Source organism: Triturus cristatus, chromosome 11, assembly GCF_964204655.1.
Source record: "Triturus cristatus chromosome 11, aTriCri1.1, whole genome shotgun sequence".
NCBI classification, from domain to species: Eukaryota; Metazoa; Chordata; class Amphibia; order Caudata; family Salamandridae; genus Triturus; species Triturus cristatus.
Window position 1 is genome coordinate 1063715473 of NC_140594.1, and position 21379 is coordinate 1063736851.

Consider the following 21379-nt stretch of genomic DNA (forward strand, 5'->3'; position numbering starts at 1 on the left):
TATGTCAGTTTCCAAGTGCAGTCTTTATAGTGATACGTGTCAAGCATCTCTATTACTGTACATCTGTGTGTTTGTGTGAATCTATATTTTTACCTTAGTTATACACATTTCACTTTCATTAAACTGAGAACATTGTGACACATTATTTCAGATACATAATTTCTAGTATTTCATCTTGTTTACTCCCATAAGTAAACTGATTCAATGTAATCAGATGCAATTTACAAATGTGGAAATGAAAGAAATGTGTAAGGAACGTAGTTCTCAAAACAATTGGTTCTCTTGGGCATGTAAGTTTATTATGTTTTTACATTAGATCTCACCGGCTGCCAAACTATTTGAATCTTGTTAACTGGCTTTATTTGCTGTAGACTCACTATTTATTTACTGAAGACTCATCACTGTTAATTAATACACAAGACAGAGTGTGTGCCCTCAAAGGACCAATATGTGAACATTGTTGAATTGGCTTGAATCCTCTGTTTTATGAATCTTTCGCTAGATTTCAATATTCAAAATGGTTTATCGAAGTATATTGTTTAAAGCATTTTGCCCCTTCCATTTTCATGTAGCTCGAGCAATTGCTCTTCTGCTGATGCTCCTGTTTTTTTTCTCAGTGTTTACAAGGGAGGAGACTGTAATGGGGTTATGGAAGAAGAAGTTATCTGTGATGACAATAAACCCATAGCAGGACATAAAGTCAAAATGAGCAGAACACTGATAGTTTCTAAAAATTCAATGTGTGACCATAGATAAAATCCACAGAGATAGGAGGCAGAGAGGAAATCCACAGTATATGGCATTAGCTATTATCCTAATTGAGACAGAATAATGTACATCTCCATTCACATCCATCAAGACACCAACTTCATTGAACTCTAATTTCACAGTCTATGGGCCCGATTCACTAAAGTAATCTGAGACAAAATCCTAACTTTACAACTTTCGGTATTCACAGAAGGCATTTAGAAGTACTAAAGTTAGGATTTTGTCTCAGTTAATCTTAAGTTTTGGTCTTAAGCTAAACTTAAGACAAACTTAAGTTTAACTCCCGCCTGGGCACTATAGACTCTGACCCTAACACCAAGACCTATACTATTCTCAGCCTAAACTGCCGCTCTTTGATTAAACATCACGCTGAGGTGTTTGATCTCCTTCAGGATCAATCGCCTGAGGTCTTATTTTTAACAGAGACCTTGCTCTCTGAGGATTCTGTGACTATACCAGCCCTGGCCCTTCCAGTGGGATATGTAATGAGCTGCCTAAATAGAGAGACGGGTAGAGGGGGAGGCATCGTAATTATACACAAAGGTATCTATACCTGTAACCTCGTCCCCAAAGACATCGCCAACAGTGAAAGTGCGTTGACAGCTAACTTTCTGCTCTCTGGGCTACTGATCTACCGCCTACCGGGCCCATCAAACACCTTTAGAGAAGCCCTAGCCAATGCCATCACCTCATTGGCTCTTCAGATAGCTAACTTCAATATTATGGATGATCTGAATCCCCACCTAGAGCTGCAGGAGCCGCCGGATATTCACAGCTTTCTCTGGGACATGGCAGCTTGCCAGTTGGTCCAACTGGTCACAGGATCCACACACATTGCTGGCCATCTCCTTGACCCGATTTTTTCAAATCTTCAGTCCCTGGAGGTGCTGGCACCCTTACCTATGCCTTGGACAGATCACTTTCTCATTCACATGCGGCTATCGCCAGCTGGCCCCAAACTACAGCTACACTGCAATCCCTCACTCAAATGCCCCTGGCATAAACTGGATCATGCTGCCTTCCTGGCCGCCTTAAGCACTCAGCTCCCAGAAAGGTCCGCCAATATGGAAGAGGCCCATGTGCACTTTGGGGGTCAGTTACCCAAGCTTTGGACACATGTATCCCGTTCAAACTCACGCACCCTAAAAGCACATGGGCCAACGTCTGGTTTAATGAATCTCTGACCCCAGCCAAGACAAGGGCAGCACACTACACGAACCTGATAACCACAAGCAATAACCCTACTAAAACCATCTTTTCTCTTTTGAAGGACCCTCTAAAGCCCCCCTCGGCCTCAGACAGTACCATATCTTCCACTCTCCAATGCGAAGTACTGGCTAAATTCTTTCTGGAGAAGGTAGAACACATTTACAGCAGCTTCCACCCAGGTGATACCTCCCCGGGGCACAGAATGGAACATGTCGGCGAGCTCTGAGACCTATTCGCTCGCATTGCTCCCCCCTATCTCCCATCAAGCTATGGAAGCACTGTTTGTCAAAGTGAAATTAGGGTCCCAAGACGACCCCATGAAACCCGATGCCTTCAGGAAATATCAACAATGTCTCTTGCCTAAATGCTTGGAGCTAATTAATCTATCTCTATCCTCGGCAGTGGTCCCTAAGCCCTGGAAGCACGCCAAGGTAGCTCCCCTATTGAAAAAACCAACACTAAATGTCTCCCAGCCAGAAAACTTCCGACCTATCTCGCTGCTCCCATTCCCGTCCAAAATCACAGAATCATATGTCAATTCAATCTTAACTCATTACCTGGAAGCAAACTCAATACTAGACATATCTCAAAACGGGTTCCGGCCTCGGCATAGCATGAGTCCGCTTTGCTGGCAGTCACAGAACAGCTACGGACCTCCTTGGGTGCAGGCAGAACTACTGCATTAATTCTGCTGGATTTGAGTGTGGCCTTTGACATGGTCTTCCATGAGATCCTGCTCCTATGTCTGGAGGAGATAGGTGTCAAAGGCAAAACCCTCTCCTGGTTTTCATCCTTCCTAGATGCTCCTCCTTTCCACTTCTGCACTGACCCATTGCGCTGTGGGGTGCCCCAGGGGTCAGCATTAAGCCCTACCTTATTCAATGTCTATGTGAGACCATTGGCTCTGCTGGCCAAAGCCCAGAGCATCTCCCTGGTGTCGTACGCAGATGACACCCAGCTGGTGATTGCCTTCTCTAACAACCCTAGCCAGGACGCGGAAAGATTTTGACAGGATCTAACAGTCATCGGAGTGGATGGCCGTTAATTATATTGCAGCTAAATGTGGCCAAATCTGAGAGAGAGAGAGAGAGAGTGAGATAGATAGATAGATAGATAGATAGATAGATAGATAGATAGACAGACAGACAGACAGACAGACAGACAGACAGACAGACAGACAGACAGACAGACAGACAGACAGACAGATAGATAGATAGATAGATAGATAGATAGATAGATAGATAGATAGATAGATAGATAGATAGATAGATAGATAGATAGATAGATAGATATTACCTACTGCCCGTCGCCATTAGGTAGTTATAGTTAGGATCTAGTTTCCACAGGAAAAGCATTTTTTAATTGCCTATAACTTTAGTGTCCATTGACCAATCTTCATGAAATTTCCCCGAAAAGTGTCAAAGTAGGTTCTATGTGTATTGGAAAGTTTGGGCGTGATCTGTACAGTAGGGACAGAGAAATAGAAGTGTGAATTAAAGGTGCGTTTGTACTGTTAATTCCCATAGGAACGCGTTGTCAAATCTACAGCCAGAACTGCTGGACGGAATTACACCAAATTTAGCAAAAAGGTAGATGTTGTCACGCAGATTTTGCTTTTTATTATTTGGTGCAAATCCGTTCAGTAGTTTTTGTGAAATTAAAACCAAACAATATAGTGGCTGTGGATATTTTGTGGCTATTTTGCGATGGTCAAGGATATTTTGCGGCAACATCATGATAGGTCGCAAGGGGCACGCCAATATGAATGCTCTGGTTGGCTAGGCTCAACCTGAACAGTTGCGGCCACCAGTTATTCAATTGAGAACAGTTTCCAGGGCTTAAGATTTCTGTGAAAGCTAACATAAGGAGTCAGGATGCAGGTACTCTGAACCCATGCTTGAGAAATGGGGCTGTTAATGACACAAATTATGTGTCCAAAATGGATTTTTACAATAACACGCCATATTCGCGATGGCGCCATGACCGCCAGCATGGCTCCACATGTACATTGTGGGGACGTCGCGTTTATCATGACGTAATCGCGAATATTGGTGGAAATATAAAAAACAACTTATCTATATATACACCCTCACTGGTCATAGTCTCAGACTCATGTATGCACTCACAAACTCACTCAGATACTCATGCACCCACTCATGTACCCATTCAGGTACTCATAGACCCACTTACAGACTCACTCGGAAAGTGATGCACCCATGTTCAGACCTACTCAGAGACTCATGCACCTACTTAAAGACCCACCCCTAGACTTATGCGCACAGTCTCATACCTCCTTAGAGTCTCTTACACCCACTCACAGACCCACCTGGGCACTCCTGCACCCACTCACAGACCCACTCATATATGCACCTACTTACAGACCCACTCAGAGACTCACGCACCCACTTGCAGACCCATTCACATATGTACTCACAGACCCAGTGAGACAGTCACACACCCACTGACAGACCCACTGAGACACTCATACACCCACTCATAGATCCACTCAGACACATATACACCCACTCACATACCCATACAGTCACTCACATACTCAGTCACAGACCCTCTTAGATACTTATCCACTCAGTCACTCAGTCACTCACTCATACACTCAGAGACTCACACACCCACTCACAGACTTACTATACATGCACCCACTCACTCACCCACTCAAAAAGTCATGCATAAACTCACAAACACTCGCTCTCCCAGTCACAGACCCAATAAGACACACATGAATGCACCTATTCACTCACCCACTCAGAGACTTATGCTCTCACTCACAGATCCATTGAGACACTCATACTCCCACTCACAGACCCACTCAGACACTCACACATCCATAGAGTCACTCACACACACACCCACAGACCCACTCAGAGACTTGCTCAACATATAATTATAGAAAACAATACAAGGACGTTATAGTTATGAAAAAGAATTTAAAAAACGTAGAAATTCACTGAAAAAAACAAAGGTTACAAGGATGTTATAGTTAGGAAACAGATTTTGAAAAACCATAGAAATTCACTTAAAAAAACAAAGGTTACAGGGACGTTATGGTTAGGCTGACATTTCACACATACAAAGCCAGAGAAATTCAGCAGTTATAGTAAGCTGAGCTAACTATAACTTGCTCCCCCACAATGCACTGCTTATGACCTCACATATTACATCAGTGACATCACTGGTGACATCTCAAATGACATCATTGATGAGCACGGAAATGTTTTCACACCTTTACTGTTGACATACCAAAGTGTGACACATGGAAAATTACTTCTCATGTCCTTTACACAACTGTCTTCAGCCAGTGGCACCAAACATGGGTGTATGAGCACATATTATCAGTTTTTATAGATGCGAGTGAAGAAAATACCTCCTTTAAACTTATGTCCCAAAGTTGTATTTCGCAGAAGTGCTAAAAATGGTAAATTCCACACAAAAAAATTAATGGTTAAGGCAGAGCACGTGCAGCAGAAGGTTGCCCTGGCTGTTCTATAATCCAAATGCCAGATATAAATCCAAGATCTAAAAGAATTGGAGATTAGCCTCCAAAAAAGCTGGATTTTATATAATGGTATCAGCAAACTGGAGCCATACCAGGCTATTCAACTCAATCAGATCAAAGAGGATTTTTTAATAGAACGTCTATATGTTTGATAAGCGATTAGTTTACATATGTTATATAATTATGGACAATGTCAGATGAAGATGACCTTCTAAACAATTATCTGGGTGTCATTAGCATGGAACTAGCCATATACTGGAATATTGTGCAGAATTTTGCATAGGAAGGCCAGATAAATATTAAATAGTGCTAATGACAATGTGGGACTCTGGGGGACCCTCAGAGAGAATGTCCGCTCATGAAGAGGGACAGACCTAATGCACATGTTTTGAGATGGTCCTTCATAGCCCTAAGGTGCTTACAGACTTTGCTAATGCTGATGTTTGATATTTATACCTGGTTCAATGAGATAAGTAGACTGGTTGTTATTCATACTGTTAATCTACCCCTACATATATTTAAAACACAATAGGACAATTCATTCGTTTTCACAACCAGTTGTGGTGCTATTCTAGGATCACCCAAGTCAGTTATTCCGTTGGTATGTAATTTTTGTATTCCTTAGGGCAATAGTGATTTCATAAGTCCTTGATTAGATTGTATGGTTTAAGGCCAGAAAATATCCACCCACAGATTTCAAAATGAGAATCCGTAACAATGGAATGATCTACATCATGCTACTGTAGTGATTCTGATAAGATTGTGGCCCCGAAGAGGCAACATGGTAGTCGTGAAACATGTCTCAGCCTTTTCTGTGATACATTAATTTCATTAAAGGAAATTATCTTCTTCAGAACTGGACAGGGTATTATGAACCATCATTTCTCTTGTTCACATATTTAAAACAATATGCATAACAAGGGGCAGTCTAATGCTTTGCCTTCTCACCACAGGCCTTTTTGCATCAGAAAGGAATCTCAAGTGCTGCAGTAAGAACTTGAGTCGCAATTAGATTAATTCATTCTGGCAAACCTTATTTAGTTTGTACAAAAGACACCTTAACCTCTTCTGTGCCCATGACGAGATAGTCTCGTCATGGAGCACGGTTGCGCTGTGCCCATGACGAGACTATCTCGTCATGAACCCCGCCCGCTAATGTAACGCCCGGCACAGGAGGGGGAAAGGGCGGGGCACTGAAGGGGTTAATGGTGTGTAAGGAGTCACACATTTCAATATCGTCCTCGACATCATTTTGTTAGAGGAGACAGGGTAAGCAGGACTGAGAATGAGATATTAGAATATGCACAAGCCTAAGGATTGGTATTTTAGTTTTTAATCCAGATTAACCCAAAATACATTTCTTAGATGTGTTTCTTTACATGACACCACAGTGAGCCACTTATAATCAACCGGGATATTATACCACCGTCCCCAGGGACACCGCTCTAGCTGACTTGTGATGTGAGCCCATAAGACTGAGTAAGCACCAAAATATATGAATAGTAGGGAAATTAAAAGATTGTGCCATGCTTTCTTTCTACACCTTGAGTACTGGGAAGGCAAAGCATTCTACAAGTATATATATAAGTAATGGTTAGATAACTGAGTAAGAAATGCATATTGCCTACATAGCAATTAGAAATAAAGAGTACACATAAAGTAATACTTAATACAAAAGAAATGTATTTTAGAATTCATTAATATATAAATGTCAAGTAAAATAAAATTGCAGGGAAATGGGCACACATACCCCCTCCCACCACCGATTATGACTTGGATTGAACAAGATAGAAAGGGAAGGTCTGTATGGATGAAAAGTAAATAACATTAACAGAAGACATATGTTATCTCAACATTATTGAATTATCTATTCTCATAATTACATGAATGTCTGAAATAATGGGGTCATTATGATTTGCTCTTTGCAATTCAATATTTTGTGAAACAAATATTTAAATGCTTATCATTCCAAATGCAAATTGCATTGCAAATGCATAACCTGGTAATAATGTTCAGTCAAAGGTGCACTATGATCACTGTCTTGTACAACATGCCAGGAACGACCAACCAGCAGAGTAACATAGCAGGGATGTTAATACTCTTTAATCTGGTGCTAGTTTTGTTTGATTTGCAGCAGATTCAAAGAAAGGCAACTGTTTCTAAGACAGTGGGTTAATGTTGAAGTAAATCTTAATTATTCCTACTCTTTGGAGAAATCCACTTAATTAGAGACTTGGTGACAGCAGTTGTTGCTATGTTTATCTAAGGAAGAATAGATGAAGGCTTAATCCTTTTATGCCTGCTCAAAAATATTAAAGAATCATGGAAATGTTTCAGCTGATGAACAAACCCTTATTAATGCACAGGCTGTTAAATGTGATCAAACTCCCTGTGCTCTATGTATTATGTGTCCTAGTTGTGACTGATCTGTTTGGATGCTGCAGCCAATTAATTTTGAATTTGCATTCCACAGCATATTATTACAAAATGACTCTACCGCTCAAAGTAGTCCAGTGTCTGCTAATCAAAAGTTCAAAACGTGACTAGTTTCCAGAGTAGGGGCAGATTGGAAATACATCTGAACTTCAATGAAAATAGATGCATTTTGATTTGAGAACACTCATAGAAAGTGTTTTGTTGCGTTTGTGAACCCTCAGTTTTATACAATACACTGCCATACACTGATCTTTTTCATGAAAACTAGTTTATTCCTTTTCACAACGGAATTGGATATAGGAGAGTGAAAAGTAACAAGGCTTTTTCTCTCTCAAACTTGGGGGTAAAAATCACTCTATTCGCAGAAATGAAAGGATTCATTTCTGCGAATAGAGTGATTTTCTGTATGTGGGTTTTCTTGTTAAAATCAGGAATGTTGCACCTCTTTTTAGTTTTTTCAAGAAAAAACAAATTGACAACATCCATCCAGTTTCAAAGTTGCAAGGACAAAGGTTTTTAAGTTAAACTATAGTTAAGTGAATAATCTGGATACAAGTTAGATTTAGCATACATAATAAACATTTGTACACCACTCAATTGGAATTGCAGCAAAACAGTGGCTTTATCACTGTGGACCTACCGTCCACCCCTGCCCTCCCACCTCTCGCTACTGTCATTTCAACCAAGCCAGAGGGACTGTACTGAAAGAAAAGACATGGCTCTTAAGAGAAGCTATATGACGCTTCACCGAATGTACAGTCATCATGGACTCCTAAATAGAGTGCTCTAAAACATCCAAAATGACTAGTAATTAGGGAGGTGTTTGTGGTGTGACACCCCATCCCCATAATTAAATTCATTCTTGGCTTGGTAGTTGGGTCTGGGGGCCCTGAGTCGAGTCTGCTATGACTGCATAGGCTTTTTCTGTCGTGGTCCAAGAATAAAAACCATAACAATGATCTTTGATGTAAAACAGGGGGAAGAGAGGCACAGAGAACTACATCTGGTGGCTGAATTTCAAAATCTGAAACCAGATAACCGGGAATATATGCAAGGTTTCCTGCTTGTCCAAATAGTGTGATCCTAGCAAACATTTTATTTCACAAATCACTTATGAGAGAAATTTTGGATACTTTAGTTCAGAATGTGAGCTGCACAATAACTTATTTTGTTTGATTTAATACCCTGTAATGTTGCTCCGTAAATAATATTGAGAATGTAGACCACGTTTAGCGTATACATTACTTCAGATTTGCCTCTTAGTTCACTAATCGCATAGTTGTTGGGGGCAAGTCATAAATGTTTCTGAGTTCATGTTTAAAAACTATAACTTTTAATAAATGTCTGTCTATGCAGTGATATAATCTGATGTACTAAGGTGAAACTTCCACATGTTAAAAGAAGTACATCTTTTTGAATTTCGAAGTGATTGTATCATATTTTTACATCGAGTTTGTTGCATGATATACATGCTAACCGTTTTCATGGCTTGGCTTGTGCATGGACCCTTACAGCCAAGCCAGGCCCTTGGCTCAGCTTTGGATCAGCCAATTGCCCTATTAATTTGTTAGCATGCCCACCTCTATTTGTGACTTGAGTTTAGTACATAGGCCATCAGTCAGTTGATAAAATGATTTGTAAAAAGTAAGGACTGGAAACAGGCAGCACTGCCTGCATGCACCAATATGACAACTCTATTGTCAAAGCGCATAGTAGCAGAGACGCATAGGAGAGCATGTGAGGAAAATACATTTAGAATAGGTGATTCCCGGGGTAGGAAGTCAAAGCTATTGTGTTGTACATGACATGAGTTCCCAGGGAGAACTGCAAGGCCCGGGTATGATGGCTAGGGGCACAGCTTCATATGTATGGCATGTGATACCCCCTCAAATGCATTTGTGTCTTGGTAGTTGGGTCTGTGGGCCCTGACTCGGGTCTGCTATGTCAGTTTTTCTCACTGTTCTTATTTCATTATGAACTTTTAACTTGTCTTGTTTATTTTCTGTAGCACAAACTTAAATATATATGGTGACTGGGTTACCAAAAATAGTAGTAAATCTATACCCATAGAAGTAGTTCTTGATTGGGTGCAAATTTGCAACTTTTTGGAATTTACAAACATTGCAGTAGTAGGCTAGGAAAGCTGTGCCAGTCTCTGAATTCCAGACATACCACTGGCAATCAAACACCCAAAAGGTGATGAGATGAATGCTTGCAAATAGCCTAACCAGTGGCAGTTGCTCTGGGTAGCATTCCAACACATTGTTCTTGCACACCATTCCACTGTAGACGGAGGCCCACCTAGTTCAAAATAGTACTGACGCTCCGATTCATGAGAGCAACCCATCCAGAGCCTTGGGCATCTCACCCCTCCACCCTGCAGTCCACCTCTTTTTTTAGTTGGGGAGTTTGAGGCTCACAGTCCCCAAATTTCACTAACTAAGCATCTCCCCTGCATGCAATAGTTTATACAATGATAGTATATATATTTTTATTAATTTTAATTATATGACTTGGTGCAAGTGGTGAACTGCTTTGAAGGGTACATAGTTATGACTACAGGAAGGTCTGAAACAAGGGGCACTATCCACACTACGTATTCTACTACTAGAGGCTTTCCTGTTAAAAAAACAAGTATGGAAATATTGGCATTCATTAACTCCTTGATATCAAGGTGAGAATATATATATATCGCAGTGTCAGACTCTACTGGGAATAATTCATGGCATATATATCTCATTCTGACAAAGTTAATTTTAATTATAATAATTTTTCTAAATGGTTTTCGGCAGTCTCCCTAGTTCAAATGCAATATAGCCCTGAATGGGCAAATATAAGGTGTGGCACCGAAAAGCGAGAAGAGGCATAAATATATCTAATTACATATAAATGCATATAGTCTCTAAAGTGTGCACTGTGAGTTCATGTACCCCTAATAATTATGCCCTGTATGGGCCATTTGGTACTGGGATAGATGAAAATCGAATATATATGTCACGATTAGTATATTAAATACCCCCATGGGAAGCATACAAATTACAGTGGGAGGGCGGCATAGTGTCATACCCAACAGAGGATAGAATCAAGGAATAATATGATCAGATTAGTGACAATGTATGTTACTCAAGATGAACCCATAATTCCTCATCATTATTGAGACCCATTGGGGCCTTTGTTCGTAGGTCAATAATATACTTAGATTCTAATGCTCATAAATTTCTGGCCCTGTCCCCCCCTCTTTCATTTTTGGGGATCTGATCAATGCAGAAGAATCTTAAAAGGTCACGATTGCTGTTGTGGGTACTTTCAAAATTACGGGCTACTGGATAAGTGGCATTATTTTTAGCGATAGCACGCATATGTTCAAGAATTCGTTTTTTGGCAGGATGAATGGTACTTCCCACATAGCGCTTAGGACATGGGCATTCAAGACAATAAACAGAAAACTCTGAATTACAATTTAATAGCCAATTGATACTTCTAACCGATTTAGGTCCCTTCTCTGTAGTGCTATATAGTTAATCACTTTCTAACTATATTTAAAAGCTTTGCATTTCCTGCAAGGAAAAAAGCCGTAACACTTTCTCTTTTCAAAGGGTTTGAACGATAATGGCTGTGTACAAAATGGTCATTGATCGATTTACAGCATTTGTATGTGATCAATGGCTGAGTAGGAATGATCTTTCCTAATACATGATCCGTTTGAAGGATATGCCAGTTCTTTCTAAACACCTGGACTACCTGGGAAGACTTTGCATTAATACGAGTTATCATTCTTGCCGGTCCCCCTTTGTTTTTCTTTTTACAGTTATCAGTTGTTTTGGGTACTAAGAGTTCTAATCTGGTTATTTTTCTGCCCTTTTCTCAGCTTCATAGAGTGTGGCCAGCACACCCAGAGCCAGCAGCATTGCTTACTAGTAACGTGGAAGGGGCGGGGGCAAACAGGTGGAGCTTGTAGCTGATTTGGTGCCTTTGCATGCTCAGCAACAATTAAAAGAGAGAACCTTGGTCCCTGCCCTCAGGCCAGAATATGAGATGAAAGAACCCACTCGTCGTGGACAGTCACTACAGAAGAGTATGTGCTCTAGTAAATCAACAATGCATTCACCTCCATCAAGGATTTCAGATCGTTTTTCAATGTGCAATTGTAGAAAAAACACTGTTCATCAGCCTAGAAAATAGCGGGAACACCATTGCATGCTACTAATGTGGAAGGGGTAGGGCCAAAAGGGCGTAACTTGTAGGTGATTTGGTGACTTTTTTTAAAGGGAAGGGGGGACTGCGTGGCCTCCCTCCCTGAGCTGTTAAAAGGCCCAGGGGAACCCATCCCCCAGGGCCATAATTTGTTTCCGTGCCCGCATCAGATCAAACAGATGAAAAGTCTGTTCCCAGCTGGTGGGGGCCTTTTTTAAGCTCCCACCTGCTGGGAGCAGACTTTGTGTTTGTTCCCGTTTGACAGGAGTTTTAAAAATGCTCTTGCCAGGTGGGAGCAAACACAAGTTTCCCTGCCCCTGTCGTTGGAGACAGGGAAACTGCTGTGTCCGGGGGTGAGCTCCCCATGACACAGCAAGTGAGCAGGCCCCAGTGGATGGGGTCCCTGGGGCCATTAATGACTCGAGTGGAGGCCGCGTGGCCCCCTCCCTTTTTTCTGTAGCAGCAGCCCTGCGGAATGGGGTCCACAGGGCCTTTTAAAGGTTCACGTGGCCCCTCCCCTTTTTGGTACTTGTGGCCCGGTGGTGTGCTCCTCAGGGTGCATAATGGCTTGTGAAGGGGGTGTTGCACGTACCCCTCCCCTTATGAAATGCGGCCCTGAGGGTGGGGCCCCTGGGGCCTATAATGCTCTGAGGAGAGTGGCTGCCTGCTCCTCGCCCATTAGTTTACCAATGTCACCGGGGCTGCCATTTTATTTTTGTTTTTATATAATCCCCCGGAGGGGCAAACATTGCTGTTATTTTCTTTTACAATGTTGGCATCAGAGTCCCTCTGGGCTTTCCCCATGGGGCCTAGCAGGCAGGATATGCCTACACTGCCTCCTTACACCTTTATATTTATCAAACTTCATGACAGGGGACTAAGTCCCTGAGTCCTGTAATGGCTACCAGCAACATTTTTCAAATGTTGCTAGCAGCCAATCAGGCTTAAAGAAGTCTATAGAAAATGCATGGGGATTTTGTGTTTTGGGAGAGCCCTTTTCCCTCTGTCCCTGCTTGATGGATAACCCCCAAACTTTCCATGCCAAACTAGTAAAAAAGTAGGACCTTTTTGGAGAGTTCGCAAAGATTTGTCACATGGGGCCAAAGTTGTTAGCAACACATAAAACGCTTTCCTATGCAACAGCTGCCCTAACTATAACTTCCCAGTAGAGTCTGACACTGCTATGTATATATATATATATATATATATTCACTTAAAAAACCATAGGTTTCACATATGTTATAGTTAGCTGGACATTTCACTCGTAAAAAACCAATGAAATTCCCCCGTTATAGTTACTGCAGGCAACTATAACTCACGCGACCGCAATCCTCTGCTGATGACGTCAGATATTACGTCACTGTATTTAGACACTTATTTACCCATGTCTTCTTCCATTAATCTTTAGCTATACATATATTACAAATATTTATTTTTCATAAAGACACATATGTCATCAGTGATGTAATATCTGATGTCATCAGCAGAGGATTGCGGTCAAGTGAGTTATAGTTGCCTGCAGTAACTATAACGGGGGAATTTCATTGGTTTTTTACGAGTGAAATGTCCAGCTAACTATAACATGTGTGAAAGCTATGGTTTTTTAAGTGAATTTGCAAGGTTTTTTTAAATGCTAATTCGTAACTATAACGTGTGTGAAACCTATGGTTTTTTCAGTGAATTTGTACGGTTTTTTAAATGCTAAGTTATTTATTTATTATTATTTTTTTTCAGGATTTTCACCGTGCGCGCACCGTGAAATTATTATTATTATTTTTTAAATCGCGAGGTGCGCGCACCGTGCGCGCACCGTGCGCGCTCCGTGGGCGCGCGGTGCACCCACAGGTCGTAGTCCGTGCCGTGCACGCTCAGTGCGCGCACCTCGTGATTTTTAAAGAAAAAATAATAGTTTTTTTCTCCCTTGGGGGTCCTTCTGTGACCCCTGACCAAGGCTAGGGGGTCAGGAACTGTCCACTCTGCCCCCTTTTCAAGTTCTCCACCTTTTTTTTCCACCCTCTCAGACTGCGAGAGACAAAATGGCGGCCAACATTTCCTGGTTTCGACCGATTTGAATGTTTACCGACATCTAACAACCAATCAGAATTGCGCTCGCGCCCGGCAGGGTGCGCGCACTGTGCGCGCACGGTGCGCGCGTATAGATATTGATATGCTTTTAAATGCTATTTTCTCAGGAAATACTGAACATATTTACACCAGACCTGCAAAAGGCACTTCCTTGACCTTATGGCTACCTCTCTGCCAAATTTCAAGTAACTCTGTTCAGCCGTTCGGGCTGTAGCTGTGTCTAAAGGTCCTATGGAAAAATGCATGGGGAAAACGCGTTTTGGGACCACCCCTTTTTCTCGGCCCCCGCTTGACGAATCACCCCGAGACTTTCAGGGTAGGAGCTGAGCGGAGCGCCCCATTAGTTTTGAAAATTTCGCGAGGATTCGTCAACCGGCGCCAAAGTTATTCAAAATAGAATTTTTAGATTTCCTATGGAAACTAGGTTGTAACTATAACTATCTACTGGCGACCGCCAGTAGATAATATATATATATATACTCAGCCATGTACACCCACTAACAGACACAGACATTTATGCACCTACTTACTGAATCACTCATACTCGTTCTCACCCATTCACAGATCTACTCAGAGAGACTCACACTGACTAACTGACCCTCTCAGACCCACTCACAGACCCACTTAGAACTCATATACTCACTTACAGCTCCTATCACACCACTCACAAACCTATCAGACACACATACACCCACTGGGACACTCATGCACTCAGTGTCAAAGGTTAGTGGTTAAAGTTAGGAAATAAAATTTTAAAAAGCTTACAAATCCACTGAAAAAAACACAGGTTATAGGGACATTATAGTTAGGAAATAGAATTTAAAATAACCTTGGAAATTCACTGAAAAAAATGAAGGTTACAGGTTATGTTAAAAAATTCAGCAGTTATAGGTACCTGCGCTAACTATAACTTACATCTCCTGCAATGCATTGGTTATGGCCTCACATCTTATATCACTCATGACATAGTCAGTGACATCCCTGATGACATCCTCTACAGAACCACTCACACACTCAATTACACCCCATACAACCTCTCATACGCCCACTCACACACCCACATAATCACTCACATACCCATTCACAAACCCATACAAGTACTTACACAACCACTCACTTATCCATAGAGCCACTCACACACCTACTCACTAGCTCATAGAGCCTGATCATGTAACCAGTTACTCACCCATACAGCCCAGCTACTCACCCAGCCACACACTCACCCATACAGATACTGTCACGCCCAGTTATTCACCTATACAGCCACTCACATACCCACTCACTTACCCACACAGCCTCTCAACAGAGCCACTCACTCACCCATACAAGCATTCACTCACACACCCACATAACCATTTACATACCCGTTCACACATCCATACAACCACTCACACAGCCACTCACTCACCCATACAGCCAATCCCACAGACACTCCCTCTTCACCAACTCACTTAACTAAACTGTCACTCAAACAGCCACTTACACACCCAGTCACTCACTCATACAATCATTCAGACTCCTACTCACTCACCCATACTGTTACTGACATAACCACCCACCCATACAGCCACTCGCACATCCACCCGTTCACCCACCCATACAGCCACAGACACACCCACTCACTCACTAATGCAGCCATTCATACAGCCACTAAGTCACCCACACAGCTACTCGCACATCCATTTATATTCCCATACAGCCACTCAGACACCCACTCACACACCCAAGTATCCACTCAGACACCCACTTACACACGGATACACACAGTCAGACAACCACTCACATAAGCTATGTTAGTAAAATGATTCACACAAAGTATACTAATTAAATGTTTGTGGTACCTTAGTATATGCATTTAACATAAAAACGTTTTGAAAACACTCACAATCACTGGATGATGTCATCAGTAATCTCATGAGCGATGTTATCAGTGATGTCACTGACCATGTCATGAGTGATGTAATATGTGAGGCCATAAGCAGTGCATTGTGGGGAGGAAGTTATAATTAGCTCAGGTAACTATAACTGCTGAGTTTCGCTGATTTTGAACTAGTGAAATATGGGCTTAGCTATAACGTCCATGTAACGTTTGTTTTTTCAGTGTATGTGTCTGTGTGTGTGTGTATATGTGTCTTATAGCTAATTAATATTTACCTTTTGATTGTATTCTGCCATACAGTCCCCTCTAATTTTGTCCTACACTTCAAAGTTTTTCTCTGTTTTACTACATTCTGCACTCTCCAGCAGTAGCAGGAAATTTCCATATGACCAAGCAGGATTACTGTCCAGTTCTATATGGTTCACTGCAGTTTTTCGAGGCAAGTAACAGCTTCTGCTGTTTTCAGGCAGATCTGCATGCCGCAGCCAGAGGAGTGAAACCTCTACTCTCCCTTTCCTGCAGGTCTATCATGCATATCTCACACCTCTGCCAGATATCCGATATCTGTAATACAAGTGCCATAGGCTAATATATACTTGAACTTTGGAGGACGGGCATTCCGCTACATGTATGATCTGCCAAAATCTAAATAAGGTCCTCAGTCTGACTCTTTTGCCTACAACGCACACCACACACTTTCTCTTTCCCTCAGCCCTTTGTATCTTAATGAAATAAATAGCTGGACACCCACCATTTACCCCACTTATTCTCCACATAGGGGAAGCAAAGTACCCCCTAATGGGCATTAGTACAATCAAATACATCAAATGATTTGCCATCAACCACACCAGATAAAATTACCATGATCCATATCAGATTCTAGCTTCCCACCGGAATAGTTTATGGCAGGACATAAAAATAAAACTCCAACAACTCTGTCTATAGATGGTCTAAAGTAAATGTAATAATTACCTCTGGCGCATATTTAGTTACAGACCAATTATCTGGTATAATTTGTTCTTTCTGACAATGGTTTAATTGCCTAATGTTTTTTATTTTTAGTACAGTACACATAATTTCTGGAAGTGTATTCTCCTAAGGCCAGTAAATAGGTTTCCTTGACGACAAGATGTCAAATGCATGACTTGGCTGCCTGCCAGAACAAAATAGAATGTTCTGTCACAGAACAATGTGGAGTCTTAATTTGCCAAGGGAGACAGCGAATAATCAAGCACCCTGTGGCTTGTCTCGATAGGTGTCTGCCTTTCTGAAATCACAAATCTGAGCCAGGACTTGGCCCGATCAGAGCATTACGTTAAATGCACCTCATGGATCAGATTTACAAATACAGCACACAATGCAGTGCAGCAAGTAAAGTTGCCGTACTGCATTGCATGAATGGGAGAGAGCAGAACAGTGCCACATCAACAAATATGTGTCAGTGTTCTTCTCTCTCCTTGTGCTGGCACACTTTATGCTGCCTTGTGCCAACGCTGACACCCTTATACTATAGTGCAAGTGTGTTTGCGTTGTGGTCAATAATTGTTGTGCAGTAAGGTATCCCTTCATGCACAAACAATATCCTACAATGTACTCCCTGGATGTGTGCTGCAGGGCTTCTTGGCACTGCAAAGATTTATTAACTTGAAATGTAATTTACTCAGACCTAAAATTGGATTTACCAAAGATTTATTAACTTGAAATGTAATTTACTAAGACCTAAAATTGGATTTACCACTATTTCCTGATTTTGTGTTCACTGCTTCATACCAGAGTGTGGTCTTTTAAAGCATGGGATTTCACTGGGCTCATTTTGAATAAGCCTTCATTGAATCATTAATAAGGTATATTGAATTTGCTAAGTTATTGGTAATCAGTAGAAAGATAAGATAGGTCGAAATATTGGACTCCTCTGCCCCAACTTTACTCTCGTCTGTACTGAGCATCCCGTGCTTCTGCTGCTCCTCTCACCGGCCACCCATCCCTATTCCCCCCTCTTCCCTTCCTTCCTTGATGCACACATCCGCAGTTCAACTCTCCTGCAAAAGACTATTTCTGTGCCATTTATCACTCCCACAATGGTAAAGCACTCTGCTATTTTGTAGCTATGTTCTCACCATATACATCCACATAGATACAAAATACAAATGGCCCTACTAGTTAAAGCACACAATAACAGAATAAAAAGTACGTCCAGGTAGTGGTCATGCTGAATATATAATAAAAACTAACCAAACACTATTTTTTTTTATGTCATAAACATTAGTGACTAAAGAAGAATTACGATTCCATCTACAAACTACAAACCTACCAAGAAACTAAGGGCCCCATTACAATGCCGGTCGTCCGACCGACATCATGTCGGAAATGGTAAAATAGGAAATATGCACTTTTTAAACATCAGTGCACTTGTGGCAGGCACCATGCATTGCCTGCCACATGATGCCAGGATGTTTGGGGGGACAACCACAGGTGCCCCTAGGCCTCATAGCGGAGGATTACGATCCGCCCTCCGCCCGACAGGCTCTGTGAGCCTATCTGACCGCCAGTATTGTAATACGGCGGTCGGACAGAAAACTCTGATGTCGGGCGGAAAGACTCCGACGAGCTGTCGGAAGGCTTTCCGTTTGACATCATAATAAGGCCCTAAGTAAACAAATACCTGTAAAAAAGCACATAAAGAGTGCATAAAATAGCAGTTTACTAAAAATCAAGTCACCTTTTAAATGCAAAATATAAAACTAAAATTCCACAGCCCCTACTACCTACAAACAAATACATCTTTGCAAATAAAAAAAAAAAAAAAATTCCCCACCACATCACAGAAAGACAAAACATTACTCTTGCACATTGACTACACTAACAGCCAAGAAATTACAAGCACTGAAAATATTTATTGGAAATGTACAAAATATTACTACAAAAAATGATGTTGTTATTAATGTGAGAGAATGCAGCCACCCATTAATTGTCACTGAAATCGAAGTAAGGCATGTACAAGATTTAAGAGAGGCAAGCACTAGTTTTCAAGAGCCGACTAGTAACATAATAAAAGATATACTCCCTAAAGTAACTGAGTACATCACGGGCCAGCTAGACCTACCTTGAAACGCTCAAATGCATGAACTAAAAAAGTTGCCAGTGGTACTCCTCCTCGCCCTAGAAGGTACCAAGATATCCTAATTCCCGAACTCTTAACCACCACACATAATGAATAACCCTTCCTGCTAAATGACAACCTTAACAATAAGAAAAACAATATTATATTTCCTACAGCAGAGAACTTATTAAAACTAAGCCAATGTTGAACATGGATGATAGATGAGACATTCAACATGTGCCCAAAACTATATACTCAGATATGCACCATACATGGTGAATATCAAAACACTAATATACCACACCTTGCCATCTAATACACAAAGTAGCACTTACTACAAACTTCTAAACCAAATTAAAACTAAAACAAACAACTGCTCCCCACGTAAAATAATAATCAACTTTGAACAAGGGTTGTTACAAACAATACTATACCCGCACACAGCCATACAAGGTTATTACGACCATTTTAACCAAAGCATTTGGAGATACCTTCAACAATCTGCACTAATTGTAGCATACCTATGTTGCCTTTAAAATAAAACAAATTATTGCACTAGCCCCTGTCCCCATAACAAAGGTAGCGAAGCCAAATTCAAAAAATATTTGCAACATGTCTACAACAGCACTCAGGCTCAAGAAGCTAAAACCAACAACGCAGTAGAAGGATGTCACAGTGTCTTCCAATCTACACTAGGGAGAACCCAACCTACAAATTCCTAGAAGCCGTACAAAAAGAACAAAGCTACCACCAACTAAAAATGGAGCAATCAGTAAGCCAAATTAAACCTAAAATTAGACACCAAACCAATAGAATGTAAAACAGGCTACAATGTAACATAAAACTCTTTATTAACAACAAAGGAGTACACTACTTAGAATCAATAGCAAAACCCCATTACAAATAAAACTGTCAAAACACTAACCAATAAACCTCAACAAAGGTGAAGACCTGAATAAGTTAAATATGTTTACTAAATATTAAACAAATATATATTTATACATTAGCCAAAACAACATACAAGTAAACCAACAAAAAAGACTGAAACATAAAAATATGTTTATTTAGTTAAAAACAAACAAATCACCAACCATAAAGTTCAAATACAAAACAACACCAAACAATGCCATCAAATACACATACATTATAAAATTGTAACATTCCTCATGGAAAAATAATTACATAAATAAAACATACTATTCTGTAGCTGTCGATATCCATGTTGTAAAAATATAATCCAACAAAAATGGTAAAAATAAATGCAGAAAGCCCCAAAAGAATACAAAAATGAAACAGGTCTATTTTACATCCAATGTCATAGGGAACCGTAACAAACAAATGATAAAAAAGTAACGCTAACAGGAATTAAAATTTAAAATAGTAGTTTACTAGAAACTAAAATAATATCCTAAAAAAAACTGCAAACTTAAACATCCATACAGTAACTTCAGATCTGTAATCCTGTAAATAAACATAGAATACCCACCTCCAGAAAACACTATCTTCAAACAAAATATACATTTTACATTAAAACTATGCAAAACACATCACATACCATTATATCAAATACTGCTAAGGTACTACCAAACTCCACCTAGGCCAAACACAGAACATTATTAAACAAAATAACACAAAGAGACTCATTCAGAATTTGGCAGTCCTCCAGTGGCCAAATTTGTGCTGCGCCCGCCTGCCGGATTACGACTGTAATCCAGGTCGGGTGGGTGGTGCTGCAGCAGTCTCACAGCGGTGGTCGGTTAGGCTCATAAGAGAGCCACACATGCAGACTGCCACCTTGAGAGCGCCGACTGCACATTCCGGCATGGCATGCATCATGTTGTGCATTCCAGTCCGTGCAGGAAAGGGCATGCAATTCCACGGGGGCAGAGAATGTACCCCCCTGCATGCACCCCCAGTTCCAAGACTGGCAGGGGGTCCTGTTAGGGCACCCTTAGTTGCCTCTCTGCTACCCTTTTCAGGGCAGGCTCACCACCATGAAAAGGCCGATGAAAATGCAACTTGCAATATGCTTGATGGTGCGGCTGTGTCACCACCAGCATATTCCTGCCTCCTACCACCACGCCAGGATGCAGTGGTCCTGTGGTGGTCCGACCGCCACACTCGTATTACTGCAGGTGGGCCCAAAGTGTGGCGGTGGTCAGACTGCCACCACGAGCACGGGGTCCTATGGCCT

General features: G+C 41.2%; 1 protein-coding gene across 2 annotated transcripts in view; it reads left to right on the plus strand.

Moving 5' to 3' along the window:
• The window catches only part of PEX5L (peroxisomal biogenesis factor 5 like), a 690633-nt gene that overhangs the window by 316790 nt on the left and 352464 nt on the right, over positions 1 to 21379 (plus strand). The window lies entirely within an intron of this gene.